Source organism: Tinamus guttatus, unplaced genomic scaffold (genome assembly GCF_059628265.1).
Source record: "Tinamus guttatus ecotype Peru unplaced genomic scaffold, ASM5962826v1 Tinamus_guttatus_pri_ptg000997l, whole genome shotgun sequence".
Lineage (NCBI taxonomy): Eukaryota > Metazoa > Chordata > Aves > Tinamiformes > Tinamidae > Tinamus > Tinamus guttatus.
Window position 1 is genome coordinate 187,860 of NW_028289531.1, and position 17,250 is coordinate 205,109.

Here is a 17,250-nt window from a genome sequence, read left to right on the forward strand (position 1 = left end):
TGTTTTTCATCTCATTTTCTTAGGTTATGGCTATATTTCCCTAAGTCACTACCAACTAGTGTTGTGTTCATGCACTGAGAGAAGAATAAAAACTTAAATCATTTTTTATGCTTTCTTCTTATATTTTTTCATGTTTACATAGTCGCAGAGGGGACCACCAGACAAAATACCTTGTCTCTCCTTAGCCCCCTGTTAGAGGCTTTACAGTTATTGTCTATTTCTACTAAGACAGTCCAATCCAAGATGTGCATCTTGGGGTGCAGTTTTCTTCTTCTTCCATGTTAGAGATCATCTTAAAGCTGCCTGGTAGATGTTGCACCTCAGCATTTTTCCAACTCCCTCCTTCCCGAAACCACGAGAGGGCAGCAGCACCCAAAAGTTCAGCATGGCTGTAGCACTAGGAACGGGCCCTGGAAAAAAGGGTGAACAAATGAGGAAAATAGAGTCGGGGGCTGGGGGGGGGGGGAGGGGGAAAACAAACAAACAAAAAGAACACACTTATATAGAAAAGGAAAAATGAGGCTTTGACAAACCAAGGTCTTTCCTTTTTATCTGGAGAGGAATCTCATCCAGGATACAGGTCACACAGGTGCAGGTCCTTGCCTAACATAGCTCATGGCAAACACTTGAAACTTGGTTGCATGCATTTTGGTGAAAAAAAATCATGAATGGTACTTTTTAAAAGAGGAGAAACAATGAGAAGCTATCAGGGGAACTCTACCAAAAACATGTATCGCTGCCTCAAATATTATGCTGCGCAGCTGCTTACTTTCTGCAAAATAAGGGGCTGACATGGGTCTTCTGTTGCTCATTGAGTCCAGTAGGATCTGGGTGCAGATCATGGCATAGTTACTTATGTCTTGTGTTCCTTTTACGTGGACTCGTATCAGAGGCTTTTAGCAAGTACCAAAACTGGCACAGCTTTTTTAATCAAGAGAATTGGTTTAAATTTATTCTTGTGCAGAATGCTAGCCCAAGTCCATATAGCTGCCTAGACTGAATTATGAAGGCATATGTGGGACTTGAGAGGTTTCTGCTGCTCTTGGATCTGACAAGTGAAGATAGCAGTAGCATACTCAATTTCAATAAAATAATGTGCTGATTGAAAGTTCAAAGGAGCTGTAATTAATACTTTCCATGTAACAAAATACCATTTAATTTCATATGCATTCTACACAATTCTGCATATTTTTCCCATTTTTATTCGTTTCCTTGCTATTTGGCAAAAAGATTTGTGGTGTTTATTCTACAGAGATACTTGCAGTAGTTAGTTCTGAGAGGTGTTTCCATGTATGTTTGTAGTTTTCAGTAGTTATGCATTTTTTTTCCTTTCACAGGAAAACTGCAAGAAACTTCACCCAACCTATGTGCAAAGCTGCCAAGACAACTGTGGTGGAGGTAAGGAACTGAAATGCGGCAAGTCCCTAGTAGGAACAACCCCCCTTGGTTTGTGTGGCATTCTGGGGACAGAGTTCCTTTCTTTGGCTAATTTTGGTGGATTACATACTGTGGACAATGGTCTGATTCTTTTTTTGTTTTCTTAGTGTTAGGACTAGCCGATTCATCATGCCCGATTTCGACGATTAATTTATGGGAATTCCTCCAGTTACTGTTTTTCTGATCCTAGCCAGGCCTTTGCGTTCACTGTGATTAGCCCTTGGGAGGGAGACATGGGAGCAGGCTTCAAATATGTAGAAGGATGTTAAAATAAAAGAGTATGTGGATAAAAGAAGAAGCATTAAGCTTGGGCTCTGCCTGAGAAGAATCATATGCAAAATTTCCTGACAATAAAGATAAATATATACCAGCCTGGACTGAGCAGATCCTGGAGCTTTAACAGTGGAGGTCTTTAAAAATAAATTAGATAAATATCAGTCATAACAGAGATACTTGATCATACTCCAGATATTTCCAGTAAAGGCATGGACTGTATGATCTAGAAGTTTTTTCCAATCTTCCCCCCCCCCCTTTTTTTTTTTTGGTGATTTTTTTTTTCCTTTTTGTCTAAAAATAAAATGTTTTAAAAGCATGGATCTGCCTACCCTGGAAATATATTGGTGACTGAAGAGTTGCTAAGACAAAATAATGTCTAAAAGATGGACCTCCTCTACTGGTGGTTTCTTTCTAAATAAGATTTTGCAGTAAGATCAAGAGAAACTATTCTGGGTCATGTTTAATAAGTTCTAAATAGAATAGACTTGTGGTTTTTTTCAGATTTTTTTTTTCCTAAAAACTTATCTGGAAAAGATGTTTGTTATATAAACATTTCTATTTAATTCATTTTGGAACTTGAGTTATTTCTTTGTGTTGCACAGAGCTTCGACAAACAATACTGTGTGATTTCCCTTAAAATTTGTTACTTGAAATACAGTGACAATTCAGCAACAATATATGAATTTTCACAATTGCTTTCAAAGAAAGGCTTAAAATATTTTTCTATTCAAAAATGAAATAAAGAATCCTTCATCATTTCTTTTCCTTCTATTCACTTGCCTTTCATACTTTGTTCATATTCTAGTATTTAGAGAATTTAAGTAGATCAAAGCCTTCCACCTACATTCTATCTCATTCTCTCTTTCTACTGTTCTTTCCACATATGATGGGGTAGAATTTTCTTGTCAGTGAACAGTAATTATGTGACATCCTTCTTGCTATAATTCCACTTAAGAGTATTTAGTATCTCTGCCATCAACAATGTCCACCTCGATCTTGTTGTATTTTCAATACCATTTAAAACCTGATGGGGGTTTTCAGAATAGCACACTAGTATTATTTTTCCACTTTAGTTTTTATGGACAAATTAATGGGCAGAAAAGCAAAACTAGAGGGTTGGAGAAAGCAAGTATTTTGGATCAAATGCAGTGCCATGTTAGCTGAGCTTTTACATGCCTTACTTCCAGACTAAATCCCAAATGTTGTGGTAGGAATTAAGAGCTCAGATCTTAGGCATTAGAGATATCTCGGAGTGGCATCCAGACCCTCCTGAGCACTGAGTCAGTCAGCATTGCAGGTACCCAGAGCTGAGCACTGGGGGGCTGAGGAGGCCGAAGAGGGACATTTCACCCCGGTTTGCTCATTGTATCTGATGCTGCTGCTTCCCTAGGATTTTTTTTTTTATTCTACCAATCTTTGCCCAGATTTCTTTTAGTTTCTGATCATTGATTAAAAATCTGGAATGTCATCGAGCACAGTGAGGTCCTTGTTAAGGAGAATATAAATCACTGGAAATGTAATCTCAGGATATCTGTTAATGCAGTGAAAGTGGGAAGTGCATTTGGGAATTGACTGCTTTTGTTAACTTCTCCTTTCAAAGGTGAAATATGCAGGCAAAACTATGTGTGCATAGTAGAAAGCTTTTTATTATTATTTTTAAATGCATTAAATCTGCTGTTCCCTAGTTAAGGTCACTGTGGCATTTTATACTGTTTTAGCTGAAATGTGGACATTTAATAAGGCACTTAATTTCTGTAAGAGTTCAAAGGGGAGAGAAATTGGCAGCATTTAGGAACATGGAGGATAAAAACAGACACCAAAAAGAAAAGAGAGAAAAAAAAAACAAACAAAAACTCAAACCCAAACACTGGTAGCTATTGCTTGCATAAAAATTTTACCATGTAAGGAGTGATACCGTCTATGCATAGAGAGGCTCCCAAAGGAAATCTAAATCTCTTCTGTTACCAGTTACGTCTGTGGCACATGGTTGACGGCTATTGGTTTCAGAATTTCCTTAGAGCAAACTTCAGATTAAAGTATCTGACCCTCGGCCTTGTTGATTTTAACTCGTAAACTCAGCTGTACTGAATTAAATGCAGAGATTAGAAATGTGTTGAACGTAAACTTCTGCTAAGGCAATACAAGAGGCTTCCAAACCACAAATGTTTGGCACTGTTTGGTTTGTGTTTTTTTTTTCTAAGTGAGAAATGAAACCTGATAACATGCATGATAGTAAGGGTCTTTGCTGAGGCCTAGATAACTTTCTCTAGAGGACTGGTGATGCTGTATCTAGAGGAATGTCTGCTTTAAAGATAACCAGTTCTGAAGGTCAAAAACAAGTTTCAACAAAAAGGCATGATCCATGTTATTTGTAAGGTAACTGTTGCAGAGAAAACAGTTAAATAATCCACCAAGATTAGTTACTTTGGCTTTATCTGTGTGTGAAAACCGATAGAGGTGTTATGCTGTTTTTTAGTTCTTCACCAGTGTTGCATTCTAAAAAGATATTCACATATGTATATTCACATCTCATTTCATCTTGCATAGGCACTTGCAGTTAGAGCTCTGGCTCTGCATGTGGACCTGGGCCCTGCTGGGCACATTCCGCCCGAGTTCTTCAGGTCGACTTTCAGAGCTTTAAATTACACTTCTCTGGCATACACACTCCTGTTGCAAGGACAAGGGAGCTGGGAAATTAGGCAATCTTTTTTTAAAAAAAAATATATATAAATAAATAAATAAAAAGGCACTCTCAAGTTCTATACAAGCCCTGAACATCTGTACAGAGGCAGAGAAGGGACTTGGCGTGTGAAGAAACGTGAGGGTTTGTGTGGTCTTGTACATGCAGCAGCATTTCTAATGCTGTCTCCCGCATGAGAGATTTGCCTGCTGAATTCATTGCTCTCAGGCCTCTTAGCAGGTCCATAGCCCATGTTAGGAATTGTGTGGTAGGAAAAGACATGGTGTTTCAGGAAGGGCTTTGGATATGTGGTGTGGAGTGCCAGGGGAGGGCTGTGACACAAGGTCCTGCGAGCGCTGTCCCACTGGGGACAGCTTTGGCTGCAATGCTACTTTCTAGAAGCAAATATCAAAGTAACCTAAAGCCACAGGAAAAAAAAAAAAACACCTTTTTTTTTTTTTCCCCATGTTGAAAGAAGCAGGGAAAAGCAAAGTTGGGACAAATATATTCCTTATAAAAATGGGGACTATATGTAGCTGATGTAAGCTAAGCTAATGGTCCAGGTGCTACTCTATTCTTCCGCTATTTACATTACAAAGAGCTTAGAATGTGACAAATATTTTCTCTCTAGTGCAACTCTGGGTCCAAATATGGTGGTAAAATGCATGGCCTTTCTATACAGAAAGAAGATAAATATATTTTCCTGTCAATGCAGCCAATATTATCTATCTTGTTTATAATAAAAACTACTTTTTACAAATTTTGTTTCAGGGTAAGATGGTGAAAGGCATGAGGGGTGTCATGGACCTGGTATCCAGTGCACAGACCAAAGTGGTTGTCACCATGGAGCATTCGGCCAAGGTAATGCTCTGCCGCTTCTCTCTAAGCAAATATTTAGTGCTGACCTGGAAAAAAGAGCTTACCTTGGTTGTCCCTCCTTGCAAGCATTTGGCAGTTCTGCTTTTGGCTATTATGGAGATACAACAGGGAGCTAGTGTGGTTCCTGGCCTCTTGTAAGCGAACCATTCACCCTGAAAAAATGGAATATGAATTTGGTATTTAATAGCTGCACACATTTTTTTTAGTTATTTTGTACAAATGCTGTGAGAGTGGCAATCAACAGAGCTGCAGTAAATGCTGTCTAGGCTTTTTACTCTTTACCTCAGGAAAATCAGAAAAATGAAGTTTCCCATGGCTAAATATTTGCTATGAAGAAAAGATACTTACCTTTGAAGTTGCCAATCAAATTGAAACTGACAGTTTGATAAAATGGATCTTTTTGGCATTATATGGTATAGGCTGCCTTGCATATTTTATTATTATGTGATAGAAGTTAGTCTGGAGAATTTTTTTCAGGGGAGGTCTGCAGAGATAAACAGCCTCATACAGAAAGTCATAGGGGCCTTGTCATCTGAAACTTCTAAAATGGGGCTGTCTAGAATATGAGAAAAATGGACTGAAGGACCAAATCTCTCTTCTGAGAAAACTGGAATAGACCTTTTAAAAATTAACCTTTTGTTCCATTTATGTGTTTCTGTTGTTCCAAATCTGTTGTATGTCTGCAATAAGAATTAGTTATGTATGTGTGAGATTTATATCCCTGTCAGAACATTATTGGACAAGCATAAGCAGCTTTCATGGTAGAAATTGTGAAAGTTAAATATATTAGGAGTTGTGTTTTTATTTTAAAATATGATTTAAGGAATGAATTTTCACTTTCAAAAAAAAAAAGTGCAAATTCTGTATTTTTATCTGACTTGTGATCTCAAGGGGCCCCTTTTCTGTAACAGGACTGAGACTGACCCAACAGTACGTGCAAAAAAGCAAATTCATCTGTGTGTCTTGCTCCTCTACCGCAGCCCTCCCCCCAAAAGCTGGATGTGCAGTTACCCATTTGCTCAGACACTTCAGGCATTACTGTCGTCTGAATTAATTTTTATTTCTAACTTCCAGATACTGTGGAATTCAGTTAGGGCTCTGAGTCCACCCACAGTGCAATTGTGTGTGCCATTGTCTTTAAAATGTTATTACCAAAGTGTTTTTTCAGTAAAGTGCTTGCAAGCCTTGCTTGTTGTCAGTAGGAGTACTGAAACCTGAGGAGAATGGAAACACAGATTGGTTCACTATTATAGGTAGGCAGAGGCTTATTTATTTTCAAGTTTATATACCTAATTTGGGTAATTAGGTATAAGGATGGCTGGTGTGTGCTTCTTGAAAGTCTAGTATGTGCCTTCATAAAGTATTTCCCTGTGTTTTGTTAGAGAGCAGTGCAAAAAAAAATTTTTTTTCCTTATATGCTTAGTTAAAAATGGAGGTTACTGGTATTCTTGGAACTCTTCTCTCTTATGTAGCTTCTTCATACTTCTTCCAGAAGTGAAAAGGCTGAAATATGTAAATCTTCTGTTCAGAAATCAAAAGCTGATGTTTTAGTTTTGAGATGCTCTTTTTTTTTTCTTTCCTCTTTCTTTTTCTCTTTTTTTCCCCTATTTTTTTCCCCTTTTTTTTTGTATGTGTACATAAACACATTTATAGCAACTGCAACACCAATTCTGAAAGTCAGAAGCCTTTTATTGTAGTGATTACTACTTGCTAAGCTGATTTTTATATTCAGGTCCTTTTATTTCTTTACTCCAAAGACTTTCTCACAAACTTTTATTTCATCTGTATCTAAGAAGCACTGCCTACATCTCAGAAACATCTTTTGTCTGGTGCACGCTTCTCAGGAGCACAGTGTGCTGCTGAGTGAAAGAAACGTCTGTGCGTACTGTGAGAACCCGCTGGTCGAGTTAGAGGTGTGTGGAAAAGAAGCTTGAGGGTACAGTGGCTCTGTTTTTATGAGTGTTTGTTTTGTTTTTCCAATAAATAATATCTATTTTTAGATACTAAAGCCACTTGTAGATCAGCCTCAAGAGCTGATGGCCTGGAATGTATGGAAAGGCTATAGGATGTATACGGTACATTTAGTGATCATGTTCCAGAGTTACTGCAGTACACAGTTCTTATAATCAATTTTGTCCAACCTGTGATCTTATAAGGGATCTTTTGATCCAAGTTTCTTCTTATTAATAGTGATGGCTTGTTAAACTTTAAAATACAATTTCTTAGAATTTATAAGTGCATTCTCTGTTCCATATACATGTTGTAGTTTTTAAATGTAACAAGATGTTGAATCCTTGCAGTGAATATAAGACACAGCTCATGTTTAAATTATGAAGGTAAACCTACTCTCTCTCAACACTTAAAGAAATACTCCAAGGATTTTCCTCTTTTTTAAAACTCTGCTATATAGTATATTGCAAACAAAGCTAAACACTCTCTGCTTCACATTGTTCCAATAGCAGTGCTAATTAGCAGTCCTAAGTTTATCTGGGAGTGATTAAACTGATTTATGAGGCTGAGTTCATCAGTGGCAAATAAATAGGATTGTCCAGAAGCAACCTCCGTCTCGGGGAAATCCATAAATCATAGCAAGTCAGGGACCAGGAAGACATCTGTGGAAGGGGTGACGCTATTTTTGCTTCATAGTTTTAGGCCAGGGTGAGAAACTTGGCAAACGGAGTCTAACTCATTATGGTAGTTCTTTGATGTACTTTTTAACCAATTTTTTTATACTTGCGAAGAGCAGTAGTAAAGTAGAACAGTAGTATTTTTTAATGTACTGAACAGATGCTGTGCCCAAATTGCTAAATATTGCTATAAACTTCCTTATTTATAAGAGAAATAAAAATCAAGTTTTTACCCCATACCATCCCTGGCAGTTTGGGAAAAAATAATAAAAGTACTGGCTGGGAATGGCTGCATTCTGTGAAATATGGAAGCTATTTTTAAACGTGATTTATGTCTGACTGAAACACGGAAATGCTCTTTTCCATTATTGTGAATAGTTTTGATTTTGATGCATTGCAGAAGATAAAGGATTTTTTGTTGTTGTTCAGCAAAATATTTTTATTTAAAGCAAAGGGAAATACCTTAAGGTAAAACAATCTTTCCTGAATTTATCTGAGCGAATCCTTTATGAATGTAGACTGTAAAAATGCATGCAGTTTCATTTGGATTCCCATCCTGGGGGTGCCCTGGAAGCACAGGTCATGATAGATGAGTTGTAAAAGGCACCTTTAATGCTCAGTGGTAATATAATAATCTTCATATCAACTGCTAAGAAGCTGGAATGTGTCAGTGCTCAGGGTCACAGGGACCACTGAAGCTGTCACCTCCTCGAGTCTGTGCATTCTAGTCTCAATCCCAGGAAGGGATATTGCCTGAGAGCTATACCTGGTATCTTACTGAAGATATTAAAAATAGCACAGATTAATCTTCTCTCTTAGGAAAAGAGTGCAAGAAGGTCCTTGAGATGGATATGATAAAAGTTGATCGATTGAAAGTGATGCTCTGTCTCAAGTCCTCATTTTCACCAGGAGGGAGTCGGGTTCCATTTCATCAGAGTAGTTGCCTTGATATGAGACGTGGATCTTGCCGGCATAATTAGAATGAAAAAATTCTTCTTCACAGAAGATGAATTTAAAATCGCACAGATTGCTCATGTTTTCATTACTTGGGAATCAAAGTGGCTGAGGATTGTCTGCCCAGTTTATATTAAACCTTAAGGCAACTGATGATTGTAAATTAAAAAAAGCATTCAGATGATTAGACTCACTACACTCTGAGATCTTTGAAATGCATAACTGAAAGTTAATTAGAGAAAAAAATTTAAAAGCACGTGATAATGGGCAAGATGTACACTTCATGCTACCTCTGTAAAACGCCTATAAATAGTGGCTAAAAGTGCAGTGATCCATCCATTTTGTATCCAGTCAGAGCTCTTTCAACTGACTGTCATTTGGCAGAATGTAAAGCCATTTGTCAATTCTTATTTAAAAAAAAAAAGGGAGGGGGGAAGAGAAATAAGCAGAAAATAAAAATTAAAAAAAAAAAATAAAATAAAAAGAAGAAAAACTTCCCACTCGAACACTAAATATCCAGCTTCCCTTCAAAGCTACATCTTTTCATTAGGTGACACATCTCACAAGATTTAGTGCAGCTGGCATTTTGTGTCCCGGAAAGGAAGTGCCTGAAAGTAAAATGTTAAGTAAAATGTTGGAGTGTTTTTTGTCCTTGACGTGTCATCAGTGATGTTTCATCTGTCTCTCTTCCATTCCAGTAGGATAGAAAAAAATCCCAGGCAGAAGTATGCTTAACTTCTAAACCTGGGAACATACTCAGTGGTACTGTGCGATTTTTATTAGTCATCGCACTTTGTGTGGGGTTTAAGTAAGAACTGTCCCAAATCGTTTGCCATTTAATTTGCCATAAAGAATTCTAGCAGCGTTCCGAGTACCGTGGAGTTTCAATAAGGCTGAGCGTTTTCAGCTGTGATTTTCCTTTTTCATGTTCTCATATTTGAATGCCGAGTAAGTGGCATTGTTTTTGAAAATTAATGTTTGTTTATATCTTGTTAAACACAGGGCAATGTCCATAAAATCCTGGAAAAATGCATTTTGCCACTTACGGAGAAACAATGTGTAAATCACATCCTTATAGAGAAGGTAAGTGCTGGAATCCTTGTCAGTCCTTTCATCTTCCCTAAGAAAGGCCATTTGGCAGAAGCCGTACAGCTTAGTCGCAGTGAAGCTTCTGCTCTGTGTATGCTACCAACAAAGAGCAAGGATTCCCTTGGAGTTCAGTTCCCCAGGCCCAGTGGCTCATATTCTTTATTTTAAAGTTTTTACCAGTGCCATCTGACATACTGAACTGTATTCTTAAATACCTTCAGAATGCTGCCATGCGTGAGCAGTGTTTGTGCAAAGTGTGTTTCTGAAAATTTTCCTTGAGAGACATAAATTCTCAAATACAGTTGTGAGCTCTGTCACAGCTTGTGTTTTCCAGCAGAAGAAAAACTGTCACACTTGTACATCAGACTGCTGGTATATTCCTTGCTGTGCGTTTCAGACTCTTTTAGAGAAGCTGTAACGTGTCCTGTAGTTATACCAGGGCTTTAATTCTTTTGCCCTTCCTTGAAATCCATTTGTGAAGCATTTTTCTCTCCAGTTTAAGACCACGAGAGTATGTGGTCTTGCTGCTGCTCGAAGCAGGCTGGTGGATACGTTCAGTAGAGGATAGGTGAGTTGGGTTTTTGCTTTAGTCAAACATCTCTCATTGTCAGTGTTTACATATTTAAGGGCTAAGAGTAGTCCCTCTGTGATGCCTCTGTCACACTAGGTAGAAAGTGTTGATTTGCTTTCTCCTTGTGGTCTGTCACTACAGTTATTTAAAGTCTTCCTCCACATAGCAGGGAAAAATAAAGGAAAATGTGGAAGTTTATTTAGTCTTCTACTGTCTAGCCAAATACAAACATAAAGTGCAAAACAGTGAGACTGAGTAAGAACGGATAGAAAATAAACACCTGGAGAAATTTCTTTGAGTCGGCACTGGTCAGAGCTGGTTGTTTTTAAAGATGATGACATAAGCATACAATAGCACTTTTTTAAAAAAAAAAATGTGCCTGCTAGCTTCCTTAGGGTGGGTGTTCCTTACTCCCAGCTTCTGTCTTAAGATTTAGGTTGGCCGTCACTTTTTAGTCCTGTAAATCAGTGTCACGTACCCAAAGGAGAAGAGTTGAGCTTCAGCGATAAGTTAAAGGCTTTGCTGCTCTTCCAAGTTCAGTCTTCACTGGACGTTTTCGACTGACTTTCTCTATGGCAATGTCTAGACCTTATGGTTTCCCTGGCAACTAATTGTGATCTGTGCATCTGCCTCTGGCAGGCACCATTAAAGTGAATTGCACATCATTTTACAGGTGTTTTTATTTGATGTGCTTGAGAGCCTTGCAAGTGGAAAGCGTGTCATGTGAAGACATCAGCAAGAGCAGCCTTTGCCCCTTTAGCTACTTCCTCCCAGGCTTTCTATTACAAATAAAACAAAAATTCTTCTCTTTTATTACTACTTTCTGAAAACTAAAACTTCTAATATCTGTAATTAAATGGATATACCACAAATGTTGGAAAAAGTGATGATTGAGTGGCCAGTCACTCTGTACCTCACTGCTGGTCACAGGGCCTCCCCCGTTCTTCTCCTGTGTTCTCTGCCGTGACCCTGGATGGGTTTGTCTTGCAGCAAGGGATGGCTCTGCCCTTTCTTTTGCCCTTCCCAGTTCTCACCAGACTAGGGCAGAAGGCAGAGTCCTCCTCTTATGCAAACAAAAAGCAGACACGTTTTATTATCCCCTCAGTATTAACATGTCTCATACTTTATATTCCTTCAAGTATAGATGAATGTTGCAGAAGCCTTTATTTAAAGTGATACTGATTGATAATGGCATCCTTTGTTTGTTAGGAAACAGTACATATTTCAATACATTCTGCACAATATATTTATTTCCTTGCTCTCTGTTTTAATGCTAAAAAAGTACTTGTATGTTATTTGAACCTGACAGGCTGTGTTTAACGTGGACAAGAAAAAGGGGCTCACACTGGTGGAAATCTGGGAAGGACTGTCAGTGGATGATATCAAGAAAAGCACTGGCTGTGACTTCGCAGTAAGTCCTTCTGCAAACAGTTATTCCTTTGTCTGAACAAATATCCATCATAGATGTTTAGCACATGATGACTTCTAGGTCCAGTAAGTTTCCCCTTCACAGGTAGAAAGGTACTGGAAGGATTACCTGTGGGATTTACAGTGAAACTAGGAAGAGACCTTATGGGACACCTTAAGGCTCATTGAGTGTGATTGTGTTAGGTACTGGAATGACCTGGGGAAGTCAGAAGAGAGAAGGAAGTTGTCAAGAGTAGAAAGGATAACGTGGAAAGGGATTTTTTTGTAATGCTCTGAAGAGGGCAGCTGATGCGTATCTGAGGTAGATGAACATTTGTTCTTCCTCTGGATATGTCAGTTTACCCAACCCTACTGCTAAGTTTTTGTAATATCTGTAGAGGGGGTTTGAGTCCTCTCAGCAGGCCACTCTATGCCACAGATGCTGTTCGTTGATATGCTTCTGCTGCTGGTATTTCTGCTCTTTCTTTCCTACTGTCTTATATGAATTAAACTTAAGTTCTGCATTAATCTGTGAAGCCACTGCCTTTTCACAATCACATTCCTTTTTAAGAGACTCATTTAATGCCAGCACAAAACTGGCTGATGAACAGAAATCTGCAGTATGTTGGAGCGTAACTAAGGAAACATTTAACAAAACTGATTCCTTATGTATGGCTGATAACCGCTATATATTTTTTTTTCAAGTTCTCCCACATGCACATTATTATGTTATTTGTGTTGTAAAGTCTTGTGGGGCAGCTCAGCCCTCTTTAGATGAGGACAGTGACTATGACAGATTGTGCTGAAAGAAGACCTGGGGACGGTTTGGTAGCACAGGGCAGTACTCTGGGTATCTCCCTCTTTGCAGAGCTGCATGGCAGGGCTACGGCACATGATTGTGAGGCTGCAGAGCAGTTGTTAGGTCAAGATTTTGTTATCAAGGCTTTGAATACTACTGACAGTGTTAGTCTGTAATCTCAATAATCACCCGCACGCTCAACCTGGTGGGTTGAAAAGCAAGCTTTTAGTAGCCGGCCGGCGGCGGACCTCTTACAGTTTGCCTGAGATCCGCGCCATCTTGGGAAAAGTCCGTGTTTTTATAGACAGCTGCAACTCCTTCATACATTATTTGCAGTTACCAGTTCTTCACGGCTGATATCTTATCTCATGGTTGCAGCAAGAGCAGGGGGACTCAGCATGAGTGGCAAGCTATGTTCACAGAAGCAGATAGCGAAAAGCAAGAGCATGGTGACGCAGCATAAGGAGCAAGCTATGTTCACAGAAGCAAATAGTGAAATTAGGTACCTAGTCACCTCAACCTTATTAACCTCTTACATGGCCTCTCTTTGCACAGGGTCCTACATTTCCCCACTGGCTGTTGTCCCCTACCTCAAACCATTGAGGTAATACTCTTCTCCTGGGAGTGGGTTATAGTACGTCCTCGTGACCATTATTTTTGCCTCTGAAATTGTACTAGCGATATGAGTGCAGATGCATTTTAAGATGCAAGGGATAATGATCATAAAAATAAGAATATTATGGGACCAGCTATTGCAGACATTAGGGTGGTGAGCCATGGGGACCAGTTATACCGCAACTGGAACAGATTCTGTTCTTGTGTCCCGTGGTAATATTTTTCTTTTAGATTTCTGCGCACCATGGCTAATGTTTTCCTAATGACTCCTGATTGGTTTGCATAAAAGCAGCACGTTTCTCCTAGAGCTACACATAGGCCTCCTCGCTTCATAAAGAGAAGGTCTAGTCCCCTTCTATTTTGGAGGACTACTTCAGCTAAAGAGTCCACTTGATTTTCCAATCTGCCCACTGTCTCTTCCATATATCCCATATCTTGGGCTACACGTGAGCTTAAGTCCTGCAATCCCTGTTTTTGAGTGATTAACGTAGAAGGCCCGACCGCGGTGGAGCCAGCTATTCCTGCCCCAACCAGTAATGGAATTCAGATAGGGGCAGCTCTTTTCTCTCTCCCATGATGATGTTCAATGTAGCTGAGGTGGGCTCTTCCGTTATCCCCGCCATACAAATACACTTGGAGTAGAACATACACTAATACACAGAAATCAGGCCCTGTGCCCGAGGATTCAAGTTGCTGGGTGTTTACACAGTCAGTCAGCCCGCTCATACAGGCCCACCACGCCCCTGTCAGGGCCTCATAATATCTGGTTCTCGTAACATTAACTCTTAATGTTTGGTTACAATTTTTCTGGTACAAGGAGGGTATGTCTCGCCCTGCAGCAATCAAGCATAGTCCTGCTCCCTGCACATCCCCAAGGGTCAATCTGGGGTGATCCCGTGTACACTTGTCTGAGTGCTTCCTGGGAGTAGGTGCTCCTTCAGTAGCTACGCCTATATAGTAAGGGGGTCTCGGATCTAGGCATAGCCAGCAATCTTTCTCAAAAGTAGGGGAATGCTTCTGTATTGTTACGGAGAACCCTGGGTCAGGCCCGTGGACATACAGCTGTAGTCCCCACACCCTGCCCGTATCCCAGGTTGTTCCATATCGGCCCCAATACTGGGGTTTAAAAAGGATTGGATTGCAGGTTCCGGGTATACTGCATTTACCCTTCAGACCCCACTCTATTCTTATGAAAGGGTCATGATGCCCCCAGGAGGATTGTTTCACAACCCCATTGGGCACAGTGAAACTGGCCATCCCCTTGGCACCCAGGATTTCCTATAGCAGGACATACGTAGTATTGTACCTCCTGTAGTAATTCCTCCCCCACAATGGGGACCACATCCCTGAGCTGCTGCTGCCCGTGACCCCCTGTTTGGTACCCTGTTCCTCCTGTTGCCGAGGCTCGTCGTATGGATATCCCTATTTTGCATAAATCAATTGTTATTTCAGGGGCATCCATAGTGCTTATTGACTGGATTGTGCTTCCCATTTACAGTATCCCTAATTTCCCATTTCCAGTTAATGGGGCGATAAGGACTGTGCTCATATCTTAACCCCCAAGTTTGCATACACACTGTTAAAATTAACCAGGCTCCCCATATCTGTCTACTCATTTTCTCCATATTGTGACCCTTAGTGGGTTACTAGGGTCCTTGGAAATAGTCCACTTATCTGAATCTGGATTCGGTTGAGGAGGAGTTGGTTTCACGTGGGAGTGATGAATCCACGCAGCTTTTCCGGCAACCTTTACCGCTGTTGGAGTGTGAAGTATCACTTGGTGTGGCCCTGTCCACCAAGGTTCCAATGATGCTGTTCAGAACCTTTTGATGTACACCAAGTCCTCCGGTTGGTATGGGTGAGCTGGTTCTTGTATAGGCTTCTGGCTCTCGTAGTGGTCTCGCAAGCCTCGGTGTATCTGCTCTCATACCTTTTGTACTGCCTGGAGGAACACTGGAGAGCTGTTAGTAATGCTCATGTTTTTTTGGGGAACAAAGGCAGGGGTCTCCCGCAGAGTATTTCATAGGGGGATAGCCCTATCTTACATGGGGTGCACTGTGCTCGTAAAAGCGCCATTGGGAGTAAATTGACCTAGTTAGCCCCTGTTTCAATATTCCATTTAGTAAGTGTTTCCTTTAAGGTACAGTTCATTCTTTCTACCTTTCCTGAGCTCTGGGGGTGGTAGATACACCTCAATTTCCAGGTGATTTCCAAGGCTTTTGCTACTAACTGTGTAGTAAACCAAACCGAGGAATTATTTCTTGCATGAGCTTTTTCGCAGTTATAGCGGCGGTTTCTGCTTTTGTTGGGTAAGCCTCCACCCATCCCGAGTATGTGTCCACGAATACCAGTAGATACGTATATCCTGACTTTCCGGGTTTTATCTCAGTAAAGTCTAGTTCCCAGTAAACCCCTGGTGCGTCCCCCACTTCTTTAGTCCCCTGGTTTGCTGAGGATATTTTTGGGTTCACTTGAGCACATGTAGCACATCGAGCAGAGATCCTCTCCAACTTCTGACGTAGACCTGGTGTCCAGAGGTGAGGTCATACCAACTCAAGTGCTTTTTTAGGGGAGAGGTGCATGCTGGAGTGGAAGTCTCGTAGACAGGTTTCTGCCATCTGTTCGGGTAAACACAGTATTCCTCCTGGCAGCTACCACCATCCTGCATCTCCCTCTTCCCCTTGATGGTCCTTTATATAACTCTTTCTCAGCTTCAGTATATTCAGGGGGTATTTCAGGCCACTGGGTCTGAGGCATTAATGTTAATATTTGTAGTGGCCCCACTGGCTGTTGAGCCACCTGTTTTGCTTCTCTATTGGCTAGAGCATTGCCCTGTATCTGGCTGGGGACTATTTCCATTGGCCAGCACACCAAAAGGGATAATGGCTACTGCTCAGGGGGCCCACACAGCTTCCAGTAGGGCTGAGATCTCTTCTTTATTTTTCTATGCCTTTTCCTTCTGATGTTAATAGTCCCCTTTCTTTGTATATCTGCCCATGCACATGGGCAGTGGCAAAGACGTACCAGCTATCAGTATAGATGTTTACCACCTTTCCTCTTGCCCATCGTAGCGCTCGAGTCAGAGCAATGAGTTCAGGTCTTTGTGCCAAACTACCACGCGGCAACGATTGGGCCCATATTACTCGGCCTTCTTGTGTTACCACTGCAGCCCCTGCATACCGGACTCCATCTTTTACGTAACTGCTGCCATCCGTCCGGTGGCACCCTGTACCCTAGTTGTTTCTTGGGACAGGGGGCCTAATGGTTCTTTAAGTACTGAGTGTGACGCTCCGGTGCCAATAACGAACGACACAGGTTGCCCCCGAACCTTCAAAGTTACCCTGGGCTCTTGGGGCTGTCAGAGCCCCGGCCCCGTCAGTTGTTTTCTTCTTTTCATAAATAGAATTTCTCACGAGTTTGGTGGCGCATTTTGGTAAGGACACTCATTTTTCCAATGTCCTTTCTTTTTACGCACTGATTTCGGTCAAGAATGGATCGTCTGGGGGGGTTCCCCATATTATCCCCTCTTTCCCTTCCTTGGGGAAACTTCCTATCTAGGACGATGGGGTGGAGTGGCTTGTAAAGCTGCCACTGTTGCTATCATTGCCTTGGTGATTTTTTTTTTTTTTTGCCAAGGCATCCTCGGGTGTATCCCGACTATCAAATACTTTCTGAGCAATTTCTACTAGCTCGGTTCTAGTTTTTCCTGCAACCCCCATCTTGTTTTTGTATCTTTTTTCTGGGGTTGATTGAGACACAAAGGCCAGATTTATAGCTTTTTGGTTTGCAGAGTCCTCTGGATGAATAGGGGTATAAATTCGATATGCCTCTAGCAGGCGTTCCAAGAATGCAGTTGGGGATTCAGAGGATCCCTGTTTAACTTCTGCTACTTTTGACAAATTCGTAGGTTTTCTGC

The 17,250-nt window shown here is 40.7% G+C and overlaps 1 pseudogene; it reads left to right on the forward strand.

Annotated features, from left to right (window-relative positions):
• LOC104578086 (succinyl-CoA:3-ketoacid coenzyme A transferase 1, mitochondrial-like) overlaps nucleotides 1-11,960 on the forward strand; it is a 58,095-nt pseudogene extending 46,135 nt beyond the window's left edge.
• The last annotated feature ends 5,290 nt before the right edge of the window (nucleotides 11,961-17,250 follow it).